Source organism: Cupressus sempervirens, chromosome 3 (genome assembly GCF_028749045.1).
Source record: "Cupressus sempervirens isolate cs-2001-9-10 chromosome 3, ASM2874904v1, whole genome shotgun sequence".
Classification (NCBI taxonomy): Eukaryota; Viridiplantae; Streptophyta; class Pinopsida; order Cupressales; family Cupressaceae; genus Cupressus; species Cupressus sempervirens.
In genome coordinates, this window is record NC_143120.1 from 455,054,170 (window position 1) to 455,080,801 (window position 26,632).

Genomic DNA, 26,632 nt, shown 5'->3' on the forward strand with positions numbered 1-26,632 from the left:
AGATATGAGGGGTCAAAAATAGTAGAAAAGAAGAGTTATTGGCCATTGTTTTAGAAGGTTCTTTTATCTTTTTGAATAGTTCTACTTTATTGATGTAAATGACAACAATAATAATATAAAACACCCCCCACAATGTAAAAATTTGAACCCTAGATGCTAAAAAGAAAGTGTATACAAGAAAAAAGAAAAAAATATTTAGTTTGAGAATCATATGTACCTTTGAGAAATACTAGTGAAAATAATAGAGAATCTAGATAGTGTTCAAGAAGATCTTTCCAGCTCTTTTTTAAGATTGGAAAATGGAGCTAAAATGAGCAAGTTATGCCTCCTACAAGGTAGAAAGAATTATCTAACTTTGAGTGAAAAAATAAGTACCAATTTTTATTTTTTTAATTCCAAAAAATACCTTCACCATCACATACATCTTGGAATTAGATTTCTACAAATATTTTGTTTTCCAAAAAATGATACCGTATGCTCATGTTAGAGCTAAAAAAATTGACAAGGCCTCTAGAAGTGCAAAAAAAATGCCCCCTTCCTCCCACGTGACCACAAGCTAGTAGGCTAAGTGGAGTGCAAGCAAAGCTTGGGCAAGGAAGTCAGCTACGGTAGTGCATAGGTGGCTCATGGGCAGAGCTCAAGCACAGCGCAGGGAAGTTGAGTGTTGGTGACGGATGTAGGTAGCGGTGGCATGGCGGAGGCTAGTTGGTGGTGTGGTAATAACTAGGAGGTGGTGTGGTTCCTTTATAAATGAATGCATTTTTTTAAACTATAATTTTTATTTTGAAAACAGTTGCATTAGAATGCATGCCAAGGGTCATACGGCCCTAGTAAGCTAAAGATATTTTGCCTTAGAATCCAAAGTTTGCCAAAATAGACAAGTTTTATATGAAAATGGAGATTTTGACATCCTTTAAATCCAATGGTCAGGTTTGTTTGGCCTCAAAGTGCTCCAAAATCCAAAGACCCCCTTGTTTTCACAAAAAAAAATACTAAAAAAATAACTAGAATTGATCCAACAAACCCTTGTTCCCTCTTTCTTTAAAAAATTAAACAAGCTATGAAACATCTGGCTCTGATACCATGAAGGATTTGAGAAATAAAAATCTACAAAACCTGAAGAACATCTACATGCAAGAACCTATCACAGAGAAGCAAAGACAGAAAAGGCAAGGGTTTGGCTCTAAAAATATGGAAGAATATATTATCAGACTAAAAGAATGAATTGAAATTTACAATTGATCAATCTTTATAGAAGGATATTGTAAAACCTAAAATAAAAACCCTAAAAGGTAAATGACATTTAATAATTAATATTTAATTATTAAATGGGAATGCATGTGCATAAAGGGAATCTTAAGATGAGGGTAAAGTTAATTTAATAAAATTAAATTAAATTAGTCCTTTACTCTAACACCTTTCATATCTTTACCCTATATCTATAACTTAATTGGGCTAATTGCCTTCACATAGCATCTATATTTACATTATATAATCTCAATTAGATCAATTTGACATTCACATTATCCCATCAAGGGCCAAAGAGAGTATTTCCTAGTATTGTATTCCCCTTTATAATTCAAATTTAGTATTAGTACCCTACTTCCTTTGGGTCCTAGCTAATATAATTTGGATCATAAGTGGGATCATATTTGGAAATTTCCCTTTTTCACTCACACACATAATTGAATGGCTTAGTGGCCCAAAACTGTAAAGACCTACAACCCTAGTAAAGTGTCTCCCTTTTCCCCCTAAACATTCCTATTATCGTATTATTAGATTCAAATGCATGATTCGAGGAGCGAATGATTGAAGGATTCTCCACCTGGTCACCAAGAAAGGAAGGGTTGGTGCTCTTTTGTGTGCAGTGTGGAGTGAATTAAAATCTTGTGTTTATAATTATATGTTTCTAATTAAAAATAATTGTATGTATTATCTTTATATTTTAGTTGTGTGATCTTTATTTTTTGTATTCTACTATATGTAGTTAATATAGATCAATGAGCATTTAGTAACATATGTAAATAGATTGCATTTGATAGAGTAATAATAGAATCATGTATTACAGATTTAGGATCACATACCAATTAGAATGTACTTGTGTTAAATTTGATTACATATGCTATAACCTACAATCTAGGATCTTTATGAATAAGTGATTATTAGATCCAATCTATAGGAAACTGGAACTCTAATATTTATAAGTTCTATTCCACTTCCTTCCACCTCTATGATAGGAAGAAAAATCAATTTCTTCCAAGGTATAGTTTGCAAATCAATTGAACAAAACCACTTTGTGAAATTTGAACAGAATTAATTTTATTATAGAATTCAATTAAAAGAAGATTTTACTTCTTGATTGTAAATTCTTTTGAATATAACAATGAGATTATTTTAAAAGTAAGTTTAATTTTGATTGTGCAAGTTCTTTTAATAGTCTCTTTTCAGTGTAAATTCTTGTGAGTTCCCAAGTAGTTTAATTCTTTTAAATGTAATATTTGATCCAGTAGGTAATTATTTTTAATTTCAATCATTAGTATCACATGTGTGGATTAGAGTTCATCCATAACCACTTGGTGTGTTATCTTCATCCCTTGAGAAGATAGCCACTATATCTCTCATTAGCTTATGAGTCTAGGATTGACACTTTTAGGGTAATTTATTGCAATATATATCTTGAAATGACTAAACAAAATAGACCCCAACTTTACCCTACATTTTTGGCCTTGTTTCTAGGGAGAAATATTAAAGGCATGGAATCATAATAATTCAAGTTACGAATAGTGCATCTTTGGGAGTGTCTGGTCAAGTGTCAATCTTGCCTAGTCTGGTACCTTAGGTTTGTGTTATAGTAAATCATTTAGGTGCATAAATATACCTAAAGATGGTCAAGAAAGGTTTGTTAAGAAGGAGTTAGGAGGTAGTTCAAAGACATATAAAATAATAAAATAAAAGGGACCATTGAAAATAAAAATAAAAACTAAGAAAGAAAAAGGTAATCCAAGCCCAACTCAACCAACTATAACTACCATTTCTCTTGATATATATCAAAATTTTAAATAATCTTTTGGAAATAAGTGTAGTAAAATTCTAGAACCTCTAGAAAAACCATTTAAAAATTACTATAAACCTTTGGAAAGAGAAGTCTTGGAGAACATGGCCGACAACATGGGAAATGTGGTAGGAGGTAATAATGGTGGAAAAAATGGCAATGAATTGGTCCAACACAATAATAATATTATGACCTTTGAGTTTCCAATACAACCTTCCAAGGATAATTTCCCAATGAAGAATATACTTCACTTAGTATGGACTATATTTAGAGGAGAAACTATTGAAGATCTTGATATATTCATATTTGAGTTTGATGTCCTTTGCAAAAGCTATGATTATCAAAGTGATGCACAAAAAATTAACTATTCTTACCTACATTAAAAGACATTGCATTGTGATAGCTCATGAGAATGAGGGACATTAGGTGTGTTACAATTCTTTTAGAATAATTGAGAGGGGGGGTGAATCAATTATTCAAGGTCCAATAATGTCCAACCCAAATTTTCTAATAAAATGAGAGTGAATCAGAAGTACTATCCTTTTTACTTTCTTATCATGCATGCAATTAAACATTAAACAATCATGAAAAGTAAACATGCATCACACCATAACAGAAAGGATTTTGGTGACCCAAAAACCCTTCAAGAATAAGAAGGTAAAACTGGGGTGGGGATGACACCCACAAAATAATTGTGCAATTGATTTCAACCACTTCTGATGGTTTTCCCTGTTAAAGGCTTTACACACTGTAAAGTGTGACCATGTTAAAGGATTTCTACACCCTGTTAGGAGTGTACCTTGTTAGAGGATTTAAGAACATTCAACTTAGAATGTCACCCTATTAGAGGATTTACATAGAGTTGTTAGGCCCACCCAAGTCCATGGGATTTACAGTCACCTTCTCAAAAGAATCTTTTATCCCTCTCTAAGGATCTCGTATCCTTCTCCTAAGAATCTCTTATCCTTCTCCTAGGGATCTCCTATCCTTTTTTTTGAGGCTTATCCACCTAGCTATTAAGCTAACCTAGCAATGTAGGATTTCAATGTCTCATGCAATGGTAAGAAAGTATTAGAAAGGTTTTGACCTGATAAAGATTGCAACTCTAACCTTGTTGTTTTTGTATCACTCTTCAATTATTTTCTTTGCTTGGCTTTTCTTCCTTACAGTGTTGATAGCTTGTCCACCCTTCAAGATCTGTCTCCTTGAGTTCTTCCACTCATTATGCCAATGCACTCTATGGTCACTTGATCAACTCAAAGTCTTGATGCTCTGTGCTTACTCCTCACTGTGTCCTCTTCTTAACACTTCACACTAGCCTTCTCTTGGCTTCTTCGCACAACCACACTTATGACCAACTCCCTCTCATACTCACTCCTGATCTCTAACCTGTAACTCCTTATAAATAAGTTCTATTCTTTATTTCCCACTCAAATCTTCCTACTTATCAATTTGATTTAATCTTGAGAAAATGATATTATTTTCCCTCCAAATTGTTTCTTCCAAAAACTTCATGACAGATCCATTAGCATTCACCTTGAATTGGTTTGCATGGTTTACATAAAATTCTATGACATCTACTCATCATCCTTATCATCCAACTAATTCACATAATTCAATGTAACAAACTTATCGTTACTGATTTGGCAAATCTTTTGTCTTAACAAGTAATGCAGCAACTCAGCATGATTGGTTTACTGATGCTTAGCACCTAAAGTCTTTTCCTAAGTTACTCGACACTTGAAAAATTACTCAGCACATACTAAATTTGAACTTGCTTGACTTCAACTAAAAATTAGCTTAGCTCTAACTAGCTTTCTCAACTCTCTCGAATGAACTTAGTTAGACTTAGTTAAACCTTAAATCTTTGATGTGTCTCAGTGTGTCCATCCTCTTAGAGTATGTCATCAATACACTAATTCATCAATGGCTTAGATGATCCTTACACTTCATTACAACATCATAACTTCAACCTTTCTCTAGGTGCTCTAGTTACATCTTATTGATTGCCTCCTCCTTGTCAATCAATCAATTGATAGTATTTGAATCACTAAAGCAATTGGCATTCTTGCAAGTAGCAAGTTTGACATCAATGACAAAAAAATGATTGAAAACATTCTTTACTAGTGCCATCACTCTTCATTCATGATCTTTTCAATCATCTTCAACAAGGTGATGGGGTCAAATGAAAGAATTTTTTCTACAAAAATATCAAGAATATTTCAAAACCAAGGAAGTAAAGGATGAAATATTTTGCATGACCCAACGAGAAGAAGAGTTTATAAATTATTCCCTAGAATGATTTTCCTTTATCTTACAATGTTTGAGATGCCCTATTATAACCACTGGTACTATTAAAATGCTCTTCCTTAGGGGAATTTAAGATGAGACCATGGATTCCCTAACCTAATTGGGAAAGATGACATTTCTAAATTACCTTTTGAAGACATTTGTGATATTTGTAGGAATTATTCTAGGTCCCAACAATCAATGAGTAGTTATCCAGGTAAGTATACTTCTTTGATAAATACATCAAGTATAACAAAAAGAGAAAATGATAATTTATTAGATTTAAAATAGATCTCTTAAACCATATTGTCAAATCAATTGGTATACTTTATTCTTGCAAGAAACAAGAATACGTAGAGCTTGCTTTGGAAATATTTTTTCCTACTTATAGAAAGAATCATGGTAGTGAGGAATGTCCCTATTATATGACCAATATCTCCTCTCTTGAAGAAGCTAGTAAAAGCTCTAGTCTAAAACCTTTTCCTATAGGAACCTTTGATACTAACCATTTTGAAGAGCTTGTGTACTTCATGGCACCTAGACATCATTTTTCCTATCCTCCACATCTCAATATGAAAAATGATTACTCCATGGGACAACAACAATAAATTCACTTTTTCAATCAATCTAGGAGATATGGGGGCTTCCAACAATCCTCATAACTAGCACAATAGTAGTCATTCACTCAATATTCATAGTGGATACTACAACCCCAATTGTACAACAATCATGGCAATAGGCATGGAAACCACAACTACAATAATTATTTTATACACCTCAATCATTTTATCCACCTCAAAAATCATATTCATTTTTATAATACCAGTCACCTCTAGTAATAACCATGTATTAGACACTACAACCACTACCATTGATTATGTCGCATCCCAACCAACCACCTAGTTCTTCTCAACCACCTATACTACCACAACCAACACCGAATCCTAATAGTAAGGTCAACTAACTTGTACATAATAGTGAGGTGGTTAGTTATCCTACGTATCTAGTAAATTCTCTTGCAATCAATGGAGTTCAACTTTAGTCTGGTGAGGATCTTCAAGGCCCAACTATTACAAAGATTGATGATTTACGTAATGATTTTGTTGAGCCTAAAAATAATAAACAAAAACATAAAGAACCTCCTTTTCTTGAAAGACTTAAGGAACAACCATCAAAGCCCGCAAAACCAATGTTTCCATTTGATTTCATGAAAGAATTAAAGAATTTTGATATTTGAATTCATTTGTTGAAGGTGATTCAAGATGAACTAGTCTATGTGAAAGCTATCAAGGAACTATGTGTGAATAAGAAAAACAAGAATGAAGATCCTAAAACGATTCAAGTTATAGGACAACTTGTAGATCTAATACTAGGGAGGGTTTCTATTCCAAAGTTTGTAGATCCAGGGAGTCTAATGACTAAGGTATGTATTAGAAATTTTATTATTCCTGGCGCACTTCTAAGTCTTGGGGTAGAAATAAATGTAATGACTAATGAAACCAAGGAAAAGATATATTTGCAAGGACTAAGACCTGCCCCCATAGTCCTATAAATGGATGATCATTCTTTGGTAAAACTAGAATGTATGATAGAAGATGTTATTATCTCTCTTTAATCTTTGGAGTATCCAATAGATTTTATAATATTGTAACCTAAAATTAATTTTGGGGGATACCCCCCCCTCCATTCGAGGAAGACCTTGGTTAGCTGCTACTTTTGTATTTATTAATTACAAATCTAGAAACATGGTGATTTCAAATGGGGAACATATGAAAAAGTTAATCTTGTATCCTCAGCACAACCTTTAGCATAAATAAAATAACCCTTGTGGGTTGATAGTCATGTGGAAGGTTCTTTGCCTATTTTGACCATCAAACAAAGTAGGGATTTGGAAGGTACTTCTAAGGATACTATCATCAAACATTTTTTCCAAAATCATTATGAGGTTGATGATTTTTTTGAGTCAATACTTTTTCTCAACAATTCCAATAACACTTTCCAATTTTTGGACGTTTTGCTAGTAGGTGACTCATTGTCCATTCAAAATTTTATTACTCTACATCAATTATTACCACACACTTGTAAGCATAGCCCATTATTATTGTCTAGTTGCAACTTACAATTTCATGCAATAGAAGCTCCTAAATAGTCTTGTCCCACTGAAGTTCTCCCTAGGAAATACTTAACCTTAACCCAAATCTACGAGAATCCAAAACTAAAAAATTAATTAAAATTCTATGCATGTATAAAGAAGCCTTTTCTTGGGATTATCAAGAATGCATGGTATACATCCTTCTACCTATAGTCATGATATCTAAAAAGATGAAGGAAGTAAACCAATAAGACAACCACAAAGGAAGTTAAATCTAACCCTCTGAGAAATTGTGAAAGAGTATCTTCAAAAACTCCTCAATGTAAACTTTTTAATCTAATATTAGATAGTCAATGGGTATCTCCTCTTGTAGTTACACCTAAGAAGAATGGTAAATGGAAAACATGTGTCAATTGTAGAGCCCTTAACAAAGCCACACAGAAGGATAATTTTCCATTACCTTTTATTAATCAAGTTTTGGATAGTTTAGCTAGTAAAAAGTTATTCTCTTTTCTAGATGACTTTAGTGGATATAACCATATTCAAATTGCCCGAGAAGACCAAGAAAAAAATAATTTCACATGTCCTTAGGGTATGGTTACCTATAAAATTTTACCATTTGGTTTGTGTAATTCCCCAGCAACCTTACAAAGACTAGTATTGACTATTTTTGTTGATCTAATTCATAATTTTGTAGAAGAATATATGTGAAATTTTATTAGATATGATGACACTTATGAGGAAACTAAGGTAAATCTTGAAAAGGTACTTAAATGATGTATTAATACTAACCTCTCTCTAAGTCATGAAAAATTCCATTTGATAATGAATAAAGGTATTGTTTTGGGTCACCACAACTCCTCTTGAAGAATAGAAGTAGATCCTAAAAAGATTCAAATCATTCAGGATCATCATGTAACTACTTATGCCAAATCAATTCATAGTTTCTTATGTTGGTTATTATCATCAATTCATTCAAAATTTTAGTGAAATTACCTCACCTCTCTTTGAGGTGTTAGAAAAAGATGCAGATTTCTCATGCACACCAAAATGCTAGCAAGCTTTTGAAGACATTAAAGGAAAGATCATTTCTACTCCAATGTTATGAGGACCGAATTGGGAATTTCCTTCTTATATCCATAAGGATGCATGTGACACTTCTATGGGAGTTTTTGTAAGGAAAAATAAAGATAATCTTTTCTATTCCATTTATTACATCAATAAGAATAGAGTAGAGGTAAACTATACAGTTACTGAAAAGGAATTCTTGGCTATTGTATATGCAATCAACAAGTTTCATCATTATATCGTGTAACACTACCACAAAAAAACCAATAAATTTGAATCCAAAAACAAGTACAAAGAATTCAATTTCTTTTTATTTAATTAATTCCACTTAATTCAAGAACAAGTACACAGATTGAAACGCTCTCAAGCTCAAAATCTCAAAATACAAGTAAATATCATCCAAATATGATTCCATAAAGACTCTAATACATATTGAGTTCAGTACAATAATGAAATACAATCTCATCCTTAAATGCCCATGTCCAAGATATGGACCCTACAAGAAAATAAATAATGATTTAAGATGAACTTCAATAAACATCCATAGCTACTTGTAAAATTGAAACACCTGGAAACACACAAAATGCAACACAAAACAATAGAGGGCTCAGTACACACTAAGTTGAAAAGTGTAGTCCACCTGCATGCATGTTAGACCAAACATACACAAATAATATAGATATCTGATTCACTATAACATAGTACAATTCCATAATTAATATGCAAGAAGTAAACCTTTACTCATTATTGCAAAACTAAACTCGCACTAAGAATAACATGTAAATGAAATATATATATACTGAGGTGTCATCGTTATGGTACTAAGATACTGTATCCATGTATGGTATGCTCATAGTCAACACATAGCAGGTTTCTCTATTATACTTGTCAATGACAGAATAGAGATATGCCTTGTTCTCCATACTTAACCATATAGGTTTAAGTCATAGGTAAGGCCAATTATCTTTTATATGTAAGTAACCCACCCCAAATCATTTTATAATTATCACTGAATTAATTAACTGAATAGGACAAACCAAATTTAGCCACCCCGATATACGTTCATCACTGCTATTCTTAAAATACACATCAAACAGATTTTCTAAGAATGTTCATGCTACAGATATAACTTAGATTTCAACATGATACTACATCCTTTAATCTATTCAAACACATCTTAATTTTGCCTATTTCCAAGGTAAATTTAGACTATAATAACAACAAAAACAAATACTATAATAATAAGAACCCATAAATACAATTAAACTGATATCTTAATTTAATGATATTTACTGATCTTAGTACTATACTACTTATCCCTACTGTCATAACAATCTTTACTTATCCTTTGAATTGGCTAGATAGTAAGATCAAGTATAGATGATACTTTCGTTTTGAAAAATGAATTTCATCAACATATTTCATAACCGAAACTTAATATGAAATCAACTTTCCATTTCAATAGAATTCGAAAAATATTCTGATTCTTAATGAAAACAGAGTATAACTATTTAAGTAAAAAGAATTCCATTTCATTTTAAACTTAATGACTGTATTAGAATATTTCAAAATACCATTTTAACACCATTGTCTATTTACACCAAACAAACTCAATTAATGTTTCAACAGAGATCAACAATAATTTTGCCCTTCAAGATAACTATACAACTAAATCACAGATGCTTTAAGGTCTACCTGCAATATATAATTCCTTGATTAAGCTATAACAACATTTTATAACATCACAAATCATTTAACAAATGGCTATTCAAACAAAATCTATGAATTCAAAGTTCCATACTAACTAATTACCAAATCTGTTGATGCCAAACCCTTTTAAAGTTTCATGATAACCATATGACTAAATGCTTATTCCACAATTTTCACACAGTTGTTCGACCTCTAGGCTATGTTTGTCACAGCACAACCACACATGGTCTCAATACATCATTCGACACACTTACAAACTATGACTTATCAACAATAATTCCTTATCAATTGTTATCTATGGAAAACTATGTTAATACCCTGTCCCTGTTTGACATTCTTCAACCTCACAATGATCAAATCTAACTGTTAACAAACTATTTGACAAAATGTAAATGACAATTTTCTACTGCTGACTGTTATCATAAAAAATGTGTTCATAAAATCGATGCTACACCATTTTCCATTTCATAGAAGTAACTGTGTATCTTTATAACAGTCGATGGTCTAAGTAATGGCCGAGCCTAGTAAATGCTACAAGTCCACTCTTGAGCATGAAAATCGAGAATGCTCAACAACCTATGTCGAGCCCTACCCACTTCCAAACTCGAGGGTCGAAACGTAGCTCAATCTTATACATCTATTAACAACTTTATATAATACCAAAGAAAAATTGCAGTAAGAAAGAGTAGGGATAGATAATGCCCCTACGTGTAATACACAAAATGAAGAATGCTCACACTAGCTCTGCTCTATAGCTCGGTGTTGAAGCCCCAAATGTACAACTCCAAACCACACTCCCCAAAATGAACACCAATCAACAAGCTCGCAACAAAGATAAGAAATGATAGTAGAAAAGGCAATAATAATTCGTGTTGTACACAATAAAACCTTGCTCAATCCCCATATGAAAGAATCTCTTTCCAACTACAACCCCTACATTTTGTTGACTTTACAACATCCAAAAACAAGTGGTATACATTCTCAGAACAAAAATACCAAATAAATGGCATTGTTACCACAGAGCCAAGCTTGAAAAAGTATGGCGATGAAACCTTCAATGCCATTGAAAACCCCACTATGAAATGAATTCAATGAATGTAAACTTTTGCAGACAACCGTGGATACGGCAGCCCTCTTCCACCACCATGTATTTGGTAGGGTCAATACATTAATACCTTTAAAATGCATTCGTAACCCATAAAGGTTTTACCACTAAAAAAATTCCTCATTCCAAATCCACAACATCAGATATAACATAGACTGTAGGTATTATATTTATATATTTTAGAACCATAAGAATATTCTAGTCCTTATAAACACAAAGATATTATGTTAGGATAATCAATCAAATTAGAATTACATAACATATTAATTTTTAAAAAAATAACCTTACTAATATCACAAATCACAAGTAAATTAAATTAGGGTTATATTCTCCATATTCACTACAAATGACAGAATGCTCTGAAATCAAAACTATGTAAGTCTGTATAAAAAAAACATATGTATTTGAAGCAAACAAATCATTTATCATTTATGCATCAGTAAAACAAAAACTAAAGCATAACATCGCAATTAAATATAAATATCTTTTAGCTGATAATTCAAATCAAACTGAAATACAATATTTCTAATATCAATCCAATAAAATATTGTGCATACACAATAATAACGTAACATCAGAGATATCAAACTTGATAATCTAGAGACTGCAATAAGTTCTGATATAAAACACATGTTCCAAGGACAATATAAAAACCAAGTTCTACAGATAATATGAACATATCAACAGAAAGAAACTTTTAACCACTAAATCCTATTAAGCAAAAAAATAGTAGTAGTGGTCAGGCATGACATATCGCTGATTATAAAACATTTGTACATAGTGATCATTTTTATATTTTTTATGAATAAACCAATGATAACTAACCAAGTAATTTGATGGTTACTTATTTTGCAAGAATTTGATATTACCATACTTGATAAAATAGGATGTTAAAACTTTGTAGCCACCTTCCTATCATTATTAGAAAATGCAAATGAACCTCATTCAATTGATGATGCTTTTCCTGATGAATACCTATTTGGAATTTCAATCAAAAGCCCATGGTATGTCATTATCGTTAATTATCTTGTTGCTTAAAAATTTCCACCTCACTTTTCTCCAAGAGAAAGGTGAAGACTCATTGGGCTTAGTAGTCAATATACTTGGCTTAATGGTTTACTTATTCATATAAGTACTAACAATGTTATGCATCATTGTGTTGTAGAAGAAGATGTTTTTGATATTCTTCATGCTTGTCACTCTGAACCTTGTGGGGGCAATTTACAATCCAACATACTGCTAACAAAGTTTTAACTACAAGATATTACTAGCCTACATTGCATAAATATTGTAAAAATTTTGTTCAACATTGTGAAAAATGCCAATGAATGAGTCATCCTACTCATTCTAATGAAATGCCTCTACACCCTCAATTATCTATTGAACCATTTGAAAAATGGGTGTTGGATTTTGTAGGACTTATTAATCCTCCTCAAAATAAGGAATATATTTTAGTATGCATTGATTATGTTACAAAATGCATGGAAGTAGTAGCTTTGAAACATGCTAGAGATACAAAAGTTTCTAACTTCTTATACTCAAAAATATTTACCAGGTATGGTGTTTGACACAAGATTGTCACTAATCAAGGGACGCATTTCACTTTGAATTTGATCAATACCTTGGTCCATGAATATGAACTCAAGAATTTCAAGTCCTCTCCTTACTATCTACAAGCCAAGATCTCCACATAAGCTTTTTTATGGCAAGAAACTTCTTCTACCTATTGAATTTGAGATTAAGACTCTTTATACTACTTTTGAACTTGGGATGAGTCATAGCAAAGCTCAAAAGGCCCAATTGACTCAACTTCACTCCATTGATGAAATGTGCCAATAAGCTCTTCATCATAAAGATATATTCTAACAACAATACAAGAAATGACATTATCATTTCATCTAGCCTCATTCTTACAAACCTAGTGATTGGGCATTACTCTATGAATCCTGATTCTAGGACTTCCAAGGAAAGTTCCATACTAGATGGCTCAAGCTATATGAGATTTAGATAACTTATAGTAATGGATTTATTCATCTATGTACTATGAAGACCAAATGTTGAACTCTTCTTGTGAATGGCTATCATTAGAAGCTATATAAGCATCATATTTCTAAAGAGGCCTTCTTTGTTGATATAGTAAAGGAACTCATTGTTGTTCCTTTTGGTATGATCCATGATTGAGAATTCTATTATTATATATATAGTATTAAAATAATAATAATAAAAGATCCAACAATGAAAACTAGAATTATGGCATTTTTGGCCAACTATGAGTTCAAAATCAATTCTTTAATAGCTCTTAGTTGTAATAAGTCCTAATAGTGAAAATTGGTTCCCAACGCCATCAAGTTGCATTAGGTCAAAAATAAAATCTTCAATGGCCTTGTGTTGTGACAAAACCTATTTTAAAAAAGAGGAAGTGTATATGTTATGTATTTGCAAGATAAAATTAGGCCATCTTTCCACTCCATTTGTATTATTCTTGCCACTATCGTGATAGGAAGAGTGCATGTTTACACCTCAACCCCTATCACAATGCTCGTTATGTTCCTAACATGTCACCACATGGACCATTTTCCACTCACTACTCTCAGTTATTTTAACTTTTTGTTCTCAACGCCACAATGATGACATCCTTCTTGTCCTAATAATTGTTCAATGTACCTTTGAGGCCACATCATTCTCATTTTATGATCTCCACTATATCACCGCTCATGTGAGATTCTCTTGGCAGTCACATCCTTAGTATTTGATAACTTTGGTTATCTAACATCATTGCTTCCTTGGTATTTGATAACTAGTTTTTTATTCTATTGTTTTTATTTTGTATTATATTTTCTATTATTTCTATAGCCTATGCTAACTTTCCCCATGGAAGGGTCCATTTCTTAGTTGGGCGGCATGGTGAGAGTTTGGGGGGGGGAGTTGGTGTACACGTATTCATTGATATGTGTTGCCCATACTTTAATTTTCTTACAACATTTTTAAAAGCTTTTTCTTGTCATTATTACCATTCCATCACCATACCCATATGCTCATAACTACACATAACAATTATCCTACCATTAAACCTATCATTACGAATTGAGTTGCTTCCTTCATTTTGAATAATGGTTTTAAGATAATTTAGAGTAGTTTTTATGATGATGAGAAAAACTTTTTAAAATGAAAAATGGGAGTGGTATGAGCCCGCGATCATGGATGAAATAAGGAAACCCACATATGAAGAGGCATACAAAGTTTTTCAACATCATCATTGGGATGTGTATTTCAAAATATTGTGAGGTTATGATACACATATGGCTCGAGAGTTTGTGTAGAATATGTCTCTTTCAAAACACTAGACCATGATTTGAGGTTAACAATTTCTATCATAATGGAGGCCATTGTAGAATTTTATGGTTTACCCATCACTGATGAAAAACATTTTCCTAAAAGCTCAATAAAGGTAATGGCTTTACTACCACTTTGTAAAAAAATTATGAAAGGGACAAGGTTTCTACCATTATCAAATGTTAGCGAAGTGATTTGGATTCTCTTCCTTGCAATTAGAAGCATGTAGCTTAGTTTATGATTCAGTATATAACATGTCAAGGTAGGTATGTGTATGTATATGCTCATATTTTTTGTTGTTGATACATGTAAAAAGGGCGACTTTATCAATATCCCATATTACCTCTATTCTTCCCTACCTCATATGAGTTAGAGTTTTCAAGAGGTTCATAGTCATAAACTTTCACATCATGGGCTTATTGGGCTATTGGTCATTAGGGAATTGCAGAAACTCAAACCTCCAAGTAATTGGGATTCCTTCACTAGTTATGATACAAATGAGGGTTCTTCTGATAAGGAAAATTTAGAAGAAATATTAATGGGTGGCTCTGTGAAATAAGGACAAGGGTAGCTCTTCTAAAGAAGAGGAAGTTCCTAAGGAATCCTCTAGAGAAGATATTCCTAAGGAATCCTCTAGAGAAGATGTTCCTAAGGAATCCAAAGGAGAAGATGTTCCTAATAAATCCTCTAAAGAAGATGTCCCTAGTGAATCTTCTAAAGATAATTTCCTTGAAGAATAAGAAGAGAAGGAGTGTGAAATGTCCAAACCAAACCCTAGTACTCCTTTGACCTCATCTAGAAAACAAGCCCTAATAAAAATCACCAAATAGAAGAATAAAACTTGTGAGATACATGTTTAGAGTCCTTACTAGATTAGTAGATCAATTGTAAAGAAAAGGTAAGCTTTGGACAATCTTTTCACTCAAGGTGGAAAAGAAAAATTTCTCTAGGTGAACAATACGATTGGCTTCAAAACCTAACCAATATTTCCATAGCCCAAATTAGTGAAGAAGACCATAAAGAAGAAGAGATTGATGAAGACCTATAATTTTTGTAGGCTATAATTAATAAACTTGGTAAGATGCAATAGGAATTAAGGCATATGAATTAAAAGAGGAAAAAGGAAAAATGACAACAAAAAACTAAATATGCTAGCCCTATTTCAAGCCAAGATTAGGCCCCCGAAGAAGAAATTCCTTCTCATAACTAAAAGGATGTAATTAATGATAATATATATGAAGAAACCTAGTTCCTAAATATCTTAAGGAGAATTTGGTTCAAGAGGAGGTTACGACCATCATTCCCATAGCAGGGGATAGTGAAATACTTGAAATATCCCCTATAAACATTGTTCATGATACTCTTCTAGATGATCTTGTTGAAGCACTAATGACAGAAATGAATGATAGAAATATTTATGCAAAGAATAAAGAACCAGTTGTCCCAAATATAGAGGAACTTCAAGAAGGGATAACCACACAATAAGAGGCAAATTTCCATGAAGTCATACATAATATGTCAAAAGGTTTTGAGCATTCATTCCAAGAAGAATAGTGTAGGGGAACATTAGAAGTAGCTAAACAATATCCTAGACCACAAAACAAGGACAGTGAAGAAAAATTGATAAAACAAGATTAGGACATCCTAGTAAAGTAGTGTGAGGAAATCCTATAGCAAAATAAAATTATGAAATAGAAATAGAAAATTTGGACACTTAGAGATTCTCTTGATTAGCTGAAAAAGGAAAAACAATCTCTTTGGGAACAACTTGATGAGGCTTGGGCCCTTATTTGAACCCAAGTAGAACAATTGGAAATGTTCAAGGAAAAACCTAAATGTAAAATTGCTACTCTTGAACCCTGCCTTGCAATTGTACAACATGAAAATATTGTAAAGGAGGTGAAACAACAATGCTACTAGGAGATTTTCCATAACTTATAGAAACTTGCCCCTTCGTCTAGTTTGTGCCATGTTCTTCCTTTTTTTTTCATGAGGATATGCAAAACCCTCAATAGGAGGGAATCATGAAATTTAATGTGTTACTTAAATTTCTCTCATTTTTCCATTTGATTTCCATATATCATACTAATATAGTCATCATTTGGTAAGAAGGAATAGGAAATTTGATAAATATAAGAGGAAAGCTAAAACTTAGATTAGGAACCAAACTTTGGGTAAAATGTTGATTGGGTTGCATAATTGTCATAATAGGGGATTATTAGATGGATTGATGAATGGAGAACATGATTGATTGGAGCATAGATCATATGGATGAGAGTGACAAGCTAATAACCCACTTTTAGTTAATAGTTTTGTAATTTGTAAATATTCAAAATGTTATGTTTTTTTTATATTTTGGTGGTTGTGGTTTTTGGCAGGTCAAAGACTATTAATTTATTTTGTATAATGAAACACATATAGTTTATAATCTACATTTTGTTGAAGATAGAATGAGTAAAGTTTAGTATATAAATATTTATGGAAACATCGAAACATTTAAGTTGATATATATAAAAGTTGTTTTTATTCCTATTATCATATTATTATATTCGAATGTGGATAAAAGCACAAACCTGTGTCATCCTTTTATAAAGGATTTGGCTAAAAAAAATAAAGCTATTCAACTTCAATGACACAAAAATGGTATTATTATTTAGAATTTAAAAATTAAGTAAACTAATGAAATGTGTAGTAATGGACGAAGTTTAGGATTATAAATTTTAATAAATATTTAGAATAAGAATTGATATAATTTTCCTAATTTTCTTTTAGTTGTTGAAAACATTGGAAATGAGGGGTCTAGTTCCCACAACAAAAATATATGGAAATTTTAAAAAATTCCCTTTGATCTATGGTTATGTTATAGATGACGTATATAGCTAGATCAATCAAAAATAAAAATTGGCTTTTGACCTATATTTTCTCTTTTATAGCAATTCAAATTTCAACTCACCTAAAATTGATAGTTATCATCTCCAACCACATTTTTCAAAACAAGTCTATTCTAACCAAAAGAAAAATTATACATTTTCAAAGAGGACTCTCTCCTCTAGAACTTCATATGCTTTTTAATTTTTTTGAATAAGATTTACTATTTTTTCTTTCTCAAAGTCAACATCTTCTCAAGTGTTAAAATATGTACTTGTAGCATTTTTTAATTACAATTTACTATATCTAAGTAAGAAACTATAAACTCTATATGTAACTTTGAGCTCTATAAAGTGGTCTCTATATGTTATTTTAAAAAGTTCATTAAAAAGAGTAAGAGTTATTGAAATGTTAATTTTTTGAAATAATTTTATTTCTTTAGTAATTGGACACAAACTAGTATAAAATATGCATTTAATAGACATTTCCAATTCGAAAAGTATGAGCACATGTATAACTTAGCTAGAATAAATTTATCTAGATCATATGTTTGAACAAAATTGAATTTTGGATAGAAATACTCAAATTCAGTCATTTTGATAAGTCTTCATGAAGGTGACAAAACTTTTTTTATTTTTACCCATGTGTGATTTGAAGGAGTGAGTGATTGAAGGATTCTACACCTAGTGATCGAGAAACAAAGGGCCCCTTTGCTCATGTTATTAAGTGTTCTTTTGCATGCAGTCTTGAGTGAGTTGATCTTGTATTTTTGATTAGTGTAATGTTTGTTTGGTGCTTATACTTATATGTTTCCAATTAAAAATTATTGTATGTGTTATCCATGTATTTCAGTTGCGTGATCTTTATTTGTTGCATTATATTGTGACTGGTTAATCTAGATCAATGAGCATTTGGTAACGTATGTAAAAAAATTCATTTGATAGAGTAATAATTGAATTGGGTATTGTGGATTTAGGATCACATACCAATTAGAATGCACTCTTATTAAATCTAATTACATATGCTATAATCTGTAACCTAGGAGCTTTATGAATCAGTGATTATTAGATCCAACTAGTAAGAAACTATAATTATGATATTTCTAAGTTCTATTCCACTTCCTATCACCTCTATGATAGGAAAAATAATCAATTTCCTCCCAAGGTATGGTTTCCAAATCAATTGAAGAAAAACACTTTGTGAAATCAAAAAGCAATTAATTTTTTTGCAGAACCCAATTAGAACTATAGAAATTTATTGATATGTAAATTCTTTTGAATATAAGAATGTGATTCATCTAAAATTAATGTGAAAGTTCTCTTATGTCTCTTTTTAGTGTGAATTCTTGTGAGTGCCCAAGAAGTTTAATTTTACTTTAAATGTAAGAGTTGATCCAATAGGTAATCATTTTCACTTTTAGTTCTTAGTATAGCATGTGTGAATTAGAGTACATCCATAACCACTTGGCATACTATTTTCATCCCTTGAGCAGATAGCCACTATATCTCTCATTAGCTTACGAGTCCTAGATTGACACTCTTAGGGTAATTTATTACAATGTATATCTTGAAACAACTCAATAAAATAGACCCCAACTTTACTCTACACTAAGAAGAATGGTGGGCATACCCAACTTCTTCCACAAAGAATGGGTAAGATTAATTGTGTGCAAAATTCATGAATAATATGTATGGTCGGAAAAGCTATATAGGACCACAAGGCCCTAATTGAAAGGGTTACCAGGTTCATTGCATCTAGAATTTATCTATTAATGAATATTGTCTCGATTAGGCAAGAAATTGCATGACTGGAGGGAAGATGACATAAGATAGAATGGGTTGCATAGTAAATGAAATTCCAAACCCTAAGTTGAGGTTTTCCACCATGGTGTTGGGATATAAATTGTCCCAAACTTGTAGGGAAAACTATGTTCCTCCATTATGATTGGCTTATTTACTAAAGGTAATTGCTTCTAAGAAAAAATTTTCTAATGTGTTGATGTTTATAGTAAGCAATATTCTCAAGAAAATAGTTGTAAGATGGTTCTTAGCATTTAAATAAATTTGGATTGTAGCTTCAAATGGTTTCTGTTGGATCCCCCTTGATTGATATAAGCTAATGATGTATCATAGTCAGGTTGAAGAATATTTTAAATTTCTCAACCAACAACTTTTCAAAGGTGGCCCAATTTTGGATACATCATGGTAGAAAAATTGCATACCAATTAAAGGAAACTTCTCCCAATGAGTATGAGAATAAATGGAGGAGGACCATATTCTCTTCTTGAACTATATAGTCCTTAGTCATTCGTGTTTCTTTATAGATAAACCTTGGCTAGAATATCTCAAGATTCTTGGGAAGGTCATTAAATGCACCTTGCAAGTTAATTGGTGAATCAAATACATTAGCAAAGAAGGCCATCGGTGGTGGATTTGGTAGAATGATAGGTGGAGGTTGATTCAAAAGTGGAACTAAAGAAGATGATGAAATTTCAAATGAAGTGGTAGAATTCTTGGTAATCCATTATCACTATGAGGCTTACAAAAATGGTTGAGTTCTAGTAAATTGTGTGCCCTGGGTGAAGACCTTAAAGCTCACTAAAATTGAGATGGTGGATCAAGATCTTCTAGTTCATGTCAATCCTAGAAAAGTGCACCTCTACAAAAGCCCACTCTTTCAAAATAGGGCACTTGCACGTCTTTTGATAGTGTCGGATGAAAAATTTATGAACTTCCAAAAATTGTAGAATTTCAAAACAAGAAGTTGTTTTTCTTATTTGAATGGTTTGCAGGCCCTCCTTCTAGTGCTACTTTTGTTGAGCTATCATTTTGCATGATGTTGAATGGTAAGAATCCTTTCAAACTCCTCTCTTGAAAAGTTAATCAAGGATCAACTCCAAGGTTCTAGGTGATCTTACAACCTACTGAAATATGCTCAATTAAAGATAAAAGTGTATGTTCATGAGTAGGCATTTGTTGGTTCTAAACAATGTCAAGTAATCTATTTGATTTGTTGCTATTTGAAAAAGTAACCACAAAAGAAATATATTTTTTTGGTAATTTCTATTTTTATGACGAATGTGATTTATTGATACAACTATATGAATTTCTATTTTATTCAAGTATTAGGAAAGGAAATAAAAAAGATAAGGTAATGAGATATTAAAGATAATAAATTGAAAGGAAATTCCTAATGGACATAAACCAGAGTAACAACACATCTATAAATTAAATCATCAAAAAGGTCGGGTAGGAAACCAATAAAATTAGGAGTAGCACTTCCTCAACTCCACTAATACAATCATCGATGGGAACTCAATAATAACTAAAAGATGTTTCATGTTTCATCAAATTGAAAGGCCATAGAAAGTGTGCTCATGCAAGACAAGATACTATGCAAAAACAATAGGTGATATTTTCTTTAATTTGTTACGTCAATGGAATTCATTAACATGAGACAAACAACATAACTAAAAGGTCACACAATCATAACAACACAATAAAACCATTCGCTCCATTATTATTTATGAACATCCATTCACAAAAATAATACACTTTGACAAGAATAACTACACTTAGAATGAGAGCATTAATAGCATATTTTATTACATCAAAATAATGGCTTGGAGTTCATATTACATCCATTTATTTAAAAGAAATCCTCTCCTACCTTTCTGTTAGGGGTGAGAGATCTTCTAATGCAAACTCATCCTAAAAAACTAATAAAACAAATCTAATTATATACAAACTGACTCTCTAAATGGTGCTCAGTAGGTCTCCACCTTTGTTTATCTTCATTAATGGGTGCATGAGCCTTTAAATGACTCAAAAGAATGAAAGAATAATAAGATAAGAAGAATTTAGTTGTAAGATGATATGGGAGTCTCTGGAAGCTCTAAAAATGGAAGCCCAACCTTCTCTAAGTGTTTTTGGAAGTTGAACTATCATCAAAATATGTTTTGGATACATGGAATGCTCTAAATTATCAACTGGTAGTTAACTATCAATACACTACTTCTTCTTCAAAAAATTTGACGCACCTCTAAGAAAAGTGCACTTGCACACCTACAAATATCAGCATCTTGGTGATAGGATCCAAAAATTCTTCTAAGAGTCAAAACTTGATTTCCAACATCTGGTTTTTCTTCACCTTTATACGAAAATGATGTGTGGGTGTTTCCCTTTGAACTTTTGGATAGAAGAGGTCATTTATCGAGGAGATAATAATTCTAAAACTTCATACTTTACCCTCACTTTCCTATGAAAATCATGAAGTGCAATTTCTTGAGCATTCCCTAGAACTTGAAAGTCATGGGTTTGAGTGTGATCTTAGTTGCTACAGAAGACAAGAAAGCCATGGTAATGTTTGTGACCTCAAGGAGCCTCTAAATGTTTTAGTCATGTGCACCTACACACCTTTAGAGATAATTCATTCACCAAATCATCAAGTTGCACACATGCCTACCTGTACACCTTCAAGGAATTGTACAAGGTGCTCAATTCATCAAAAAATTAAAGTTCTCTATTTTTTTTAATGGTTTCTAGGTTTTTCTAAGACAAGGTTTAGGAGTACACTAGTGTACTTATTTTTCCCTTTTTGATGATTTATACCCTCTTTATAGCCCAAAATTTTCATAGACCTGAACTCCTCCTTCTATTTAAAATCCCAAGGTGCCTGGTTTTAAAATGCACATCTAATACCATGGATATTTTGTGTGCTATGGATAATGAGGATGCCATTTAATCATCACAAATAAGAATACATTAGTCATATTATGTGGAAAGACCAAAAAGAGGACTCTACAGAACTCAGACTGATGAAAATTGTGTCAAAACTAGTTAGACTGCCCAAAAAGTGAAATTTCCCCCCAAATAGCCAATTTTGCACACTGGTGAAATTAAGGAGGTGAGCACCTTTTTTGCCTCTTAAGTGGCTAAATGCATACTTAGGCACTAGTGCACGTGTGCACCTTGAATAGGTGTGCATGTGTGCAACTTTGCACATGCGCAATCCCCAAAGTGGGGTGAAGTGTGATTGTACACAAGTGCGCATATGCACACTTCATGTACAATAAAGTCTATCCTTGATTTTTGCTTATCTCTAACTACCCGATCCTTCCTGATCAGAGACTAGGGTTTTACCTAGACCATGTGGAGGGTCTAAAATGACTGAGGCTTCAGACTAGATGCCTCACAAGAATTTTTGAAACTAGTCGGTCCCCATTTTGTGACTCAAAATGGGGTGTGCATTGTGAGGCCACAACAAATAGCCCCAACAAGAGGGAAGAAATGACAAAGGCATTTCTTCATTATCAAGCATTCTTCCAACATGTATCAAATGATAATTGAATTATGAATACTTCAAGTAGATTTCAATTTCCTTGATAGTCAAAACTTCAAAATCTCGAATCTTCAAGCTCAATGTGTGCTTAGTGTATTCATTTCCTTTGATGTCTTGAGATGTAGTCTATCATGAGCTTCTAGCAACTCAGAGACAACCTTTTACTCCACCAGTCCATTCATCAAAAATCCTTGTAAAACCTTTTTATCAATCACTATCTAACCAAATGAGAGTATCCATTATGAGGGCTCTTGATGAGTTATCAATATTTTTTTTGAGTCCTTGGTAATCTCTTTTGATTTTCTTTGTGGAGCTCACATGTTTCCACTTGATTCTTCCTTGAAGAGTTTTTTATAGTATAGAGGGTGGATAGCCATTTTGGAATGCATATCCCCGTTGTCTGATTACCTTTTGGATCTTTTGGAATCTTTATTTTTAACAACATTTTTAATTTCTTTCTTTCTTTTGTACCCTGACCACACTTAGACTATGTAGCCAAGGCATAGGTGTCATCTCCTAGATTTGTTCTTTGGTTTGATAACCCTTTCATTCATCTTTTATTGAACTCTTTGGAAACTCTCATGCGAAATAGTGATCTTAGTAGTTTGTTAAAGAGACCCTTTGTCTGAATTGACAAGTTTGGATAATACCTCTCTAATGTCAACCTAGATGTGAAAATCTTTGAGATAGTCAATCATTAAATTTTCTAAAGTGTTGAGAGCTATCAATCCACAACTTTTATTTTAAGACTAGAAGCTCTTTACAATTACAAGCCATATCTATTTTTTAATTGGTACAAGAAACAAAATCATCTGAATAATTTTGACAAAGAAATACCTCTTCCCTAAAGTGGAAACCAAAAAGATTGATCTATTGGATGTGTCTAGAGTGACAAGAAGTGACAGACACAACTTTTAAAGAAAACACACAAATTGAAATAAATGCACAACTGAAAGTAAACACACTTGTAGAAAGTAATTTTTTTTAAATTATTTTTTGAAATGTTTTCCACTTTTAGGCCTCGAAGTAATGTTTCAGAAACTGATCATTGACTAGAAATGGGACCAATTCTCCTGGTAGAAAAATTATCATAAAATAATTTTCTCCCAAAATCTCCACAATTTGGTGAGGGCCAATCTAAAAGCTTTGAAACTTACTATGACTACCCATCTTTTCTTTCACCTTGTCCCATTAGAGAACAAGGTCATAAATTCAAAAAGATTTAATTATGACCCACTTGTCGAACCATTATGTGATGATAGCTTGATGTTTCACCACATACTCTAATTTCACTACTACATTATCCCTTTTTTTTCTACCAATATTTTTGACCAAAGGCCATATTGGCCTTTGATTTCATCTTCTTCTTGTTTTTTATCCCCACGTTGGTCAAAATTTCAACCAAACTAGGATTTTATGCTTGATTTGGTCAAAATTTCAACCAACTCAACTTCATAATAAAAAAAATTAAAAAGTTATGTATAATTTTATTTCACATCGGCCGGAGGAGGTTTAGTTTGTGTTGTGTAGGAGCTTGTTGAGATAAGTCTTTTTATGGTTTTTGTAGTGATTGGAAGTTGATTTTTAGTAAAATGTTTGAACACTTAAAATTCATAAGTATTAGTTTTAACACTAACGAGTGCTTATGTTTAATTATTGGATTTGCAATATGTTAATAATGACAAATTTTAATTATTCAATCAGGTTTCTAGTGTGTCTTGCATGCATATTTTTATCAAATTCAATAAAAATCATAGTGCTTCACAAATACACCTTCATTGTAAGTTACCTACTCCACCCCTATTTCCCCATAACAAATGAAATATAATATTCTACTGTCCTTCATATTTATTTTGTGGGAGGGATATTTTGCTTGAACTAATTTGAAATTTTGTATTGTTTTTGTTTTAACTATATTTATTTTTAGGTCAATATTTTAGATCATACTCAGTGATTTATAAACAAAAGATTTAATGATCAGATTCAATGATCTATTGGTAGAAAGACATTCATATTGTATCAATATTTTTTCATACCAAAATCCTTTTTGAAGAGTTTGGTGTTGTTGGAATATTTCACCATGAAGAAATATTGTTGGAATATTTCAAATGTGTCTATTTTATGAAAATGATAAATAGTGTCAAGACATGATACAGAATATGCCTTGTTTCTTGCAATCACATCTACATCATTATCGCCTATGTTTGTCTTGCCCATTAAAAACCTATGGTACCTCCCACCCATTTGTGCAGTGAGACCTCTCTTCAAGGCTTCTTCCATACTAAATGCACATTGACTCTCTTTTGCTATGCTATTATTGGAACTAAGCAATAAATCATGCAATGTGAAAAATCTATGTATATGTTGATAACTGAAATCCACATTATATATATCATCTACTCTCTCTACCAAACATAAGCTATGAAGGTGAGAAATATAATACGTTGTGCATTATTAGTACCTAGAATTCTTGCTAAATCCTGAACTATATTCTTTAACTTTATTGGTGCTTAGTGATAATTCCTTTGTATAGAAATTGCTACTTGTTTTTATTACAACTTCTACATTAACATAGGTTGAAAGTGTATAGAATACTATGCCTAGTTAATAGGAATTAAATGTAATCTCACTCTTTTTAGAGTAGATAAGGAAGAACACCATGATTAATGATATAGACTACAGTACATGCAATGAATGTATGTATACATCTTTAAGAATTATATATTTTTAAAGGTTTTCACCCTTTTATTAAAGGTTGGGCCCTTGATGTTGTGTAGTCCACATAGGTTGTTCATAATCAATTGTATAACCTTCTTCAACATGTTTGCATTATAAGGTGCAACAAGAGTTGTTATTCATATGATTTAACTATGACAATAAATGGTCGTTAATCTCACATCTTTACAAAGATGCTCCATTACATTTGTTGGACCAAGGAAACCATCAAGGTCTGCAAATCCCAATTAAAACATTTCTAGTTAGACTAGTCCACTCTTGATAAATATGAATCTAGTTCTTTTATGTTTAAAAGGAATCTAGTTCTTCCATGTAAGGACAACTAAAGCTAAAGTTGTTTTAGGATAGAAAATTCTAACATTATTTTCTAGATTTTGGATTTTCTACAGGGTATATGCACCATAAACGTTATATTTTTGATTTTCTATAGGGCATCTACAGTGCAAATAGGTAATATGTTTCCCAATCTAAACATTCACGTGCTAATATCTTATAATTTGGTTTTATAATGTGGGTATGTACAAATTTTCAACAATACTTTATTGTTTTCTTTGTTCTAGGTTATACAAGATTTAATTTTTTAAAAAAATTTAAAAACCCTTAATTTAATTTCTGCTCTCATTGCTTATGATTTCTTTCTATTGTTGCAGAATCCCTCTTTGGTCTTTAGGATCTATTTGTCCTAGTTCATGTTGCATTGAATCTCTGAATCTCTGTTGGTTGGTGTTGCATTGGATCTTTGCTAGGTAAGTACAAATTTTTGATAATCCTTTATCCTTTACCCTATTTATTTTTTTAGGTTATGCAAGATAACAAACCCCTTTACTACTTTTGAATTGTATTTTCCAAGCTATCCTATGCATTTTCTTTTAAACATTGCATTATTTTCCCCTTTCTTCTTTGCGCTATAAGCTCAAAAATTTCTATGAATTTGCTACAGCATATTTAAAATTGTCTTTTCATAATATTCATCCTCTTCATGCATGAAGTTATTCAATTTATATTATTTTTTTTCTCTGCATATCTATTCTTATTAGAT